This window comes from Castor canadensis, chromosome 14 (assembly GCF_047511655.1).
Source record: "Castor canadensis chromosome 14, mCasCan1.hap1v2, whole genome shotgun sequence".
In the NCBI taxonomy this organism is placed as follows: domain Eukaryota; kingdom Metazoa; phylum Chordata; class Mammalia; order Rodentia; family Castoridae; genus Castor; species Castor canadensis.
In genome coordinates this window covers 20,760,460-20,762,477 of record NC_133399.1, presented here as the reverse complement: position 1 = coordinate 20,762,477, position 2,018 = coordinate 20,760,460, and the positions used below count along the sequence as shown (strand labels likewise).

Sequence of the window (2,018 nt, the reverse complement as noted above, 5' to 3'; positions counted from 1 at the left end):
TGCAATTTCTGAAGCAGCAGGGAGTTCCCCTCCTTCCTCCACATTCTGAGAAAAGATCTCTCCTCCACCTCTACCTAATTCATTCTGGTCACCATGGTGGTGTAATTTAAAACTTTGCTATATGAAACAGGTCTGATCTTTAGAGCCTTTACAATTCTCATTCTTCCTACTAGGCATAAACTTCTATGAATATCCTTGTGGATCCAATTCCATCTTCCTTGAAAGTCTCTGTTCAGATATCCTGTTGTTTACCTGTCTTGTCTGGACCCCATTGAAAACAGCACCTACTTCCCACTTTGTTTTTACTTCTTTATCTTCATAGCAACTATTCCTATGTGATATTTTGTATGACAACCTTTTGTTTTCAGAGAGAGAGCTGCAAACTCATATATGAAAAAGGACGTCCTATAATGTACCAAATGCAAAAAGTAATAATGATAAATTCCTCACTTCTGCTAGGAAAATCAACCACATGGAACAAGGAAATAATGCTAGAACTTCAGAATTTCTTCTTCTAGGATTTTCAGAAGACCCAGAACTGCAGCTCCTAATATATGGAATTTTCCTCTCTATGTACCTGGTCACTGTGCTTGGGAACCTGCACATCATCCTGGCTACTATCTCAGATACTCACCTGCACACACCCATGTACTTCTTCCTCTCCAACCTGTCCTTCGCGGACATCTGCTTCACCTCCACCACTGTCCCAAAGATGCTGGTGAACATCCAGACACAGAGCAAGGACATAACTTATGAAGGCTGCATAACCCAAATTTATTTTTCACATTATTTGTTGTGCTGGACAACTTCCATCTGGCTGTGATGGCCTATGACCACTTTGTAGCCATCTGTCACCCCCTGCAGTACACAGTCATCATGAATTCCCATATCTGTGGATTCCTGGTGTTGGTGTCCTGGATAATTAGTCTCCTGAATTCTTTGTTACACCGTTTCATGGTTCTTTGGCTGTCTTTCTGCACAGATGTGGAAATCCCCCACTTTTTCTGCAAACTTAACCAGGCGGTTCACCTTGCCTGTTCTGACATATTTGATAATAATGTCATGATTAATTTTGCAACTACATTGCTTGGTGCTGGTCCTCTCACTGGCGTTCTTTACTCTTACTGTAGGATACTTTCCTCCATCCGTGCAATCTCATCAGCTCAGGGGGTATAAGGCATTTTCCACCCGTGCGTCTCACCTCTCAGTTGTGTCCTTATTTTATTGCACACTCCTGGGAGTGTACCTCAGTTTTGCTGTGTCCCAAAATTCACACTCAAGTGCCACAGCCTGAGTGATGTACACCGTGGTCACTCCCATGCTGAACCCATTCATCTACAGTCTGAGGAATAAGGACATCAAAAGGGCTATGAGAAGACCCATTAAGAAATACTGTATAAAAGCACCCATTTTTCCAGGACTAAAACAGCACTATTGATCTTAAGCTCCAAACCTCAGAGTGATAAAATACAATATTTTGGTCAAGTTGTGGAAGTAAAACGTTCTCTTACTTAATTCTGAATTTTATTTCAGCTTTCAAAAAATAAGGATTCATAAAGAAACCCACAAAACACTGTTTGAAAAGCTGTGGAGGGAAAGTAATGGAGAAGATGAACTTGTCAACATCCGCTGTATGTATGTATGTACGTTTGGAATTACCACAATGACACTTCCTCATATTCTTAATATATGCTAATGATAAAACTATTTTAAATGATGCTTAACAAACATAGCCATGTAGTTAGGTATTCTTCTCTCTCTGTCATTTAGTAAGAGTCTTTTATTTTATTTTATTTTTCAAAAAAGTTACTTATAACTTGGATTAGAAATATGAGCAATCCCCTTTTATCCCTTGGGACAACATCAGTTTCTTAAGTATAATTTCTTCTCAAATCTTAAAGCAGTTGTTTTTTATTATTAATATAAAACACAATCATATTGTCTATACCACCTACTGGAAAAAACTATACTTGACAATAAAGGCTCAATATATGATTTTATCTATAATGAAAGTCTGA

General features: G+C 38.6%; 1 pseudogene; it reads left to right on the top strand.

Moving 5' to 3' along the window:
* Positions 1-472: 472 nt before the first annotated feature.
* LOC141416167 (olfactory receptor 7A17-like) lies at positions 473-1,438 on the top strand (annotated as a pseudogene).
* The last annotated feature ends 580 nt before the right edge of the window (positions 1,439-2,018 follow it).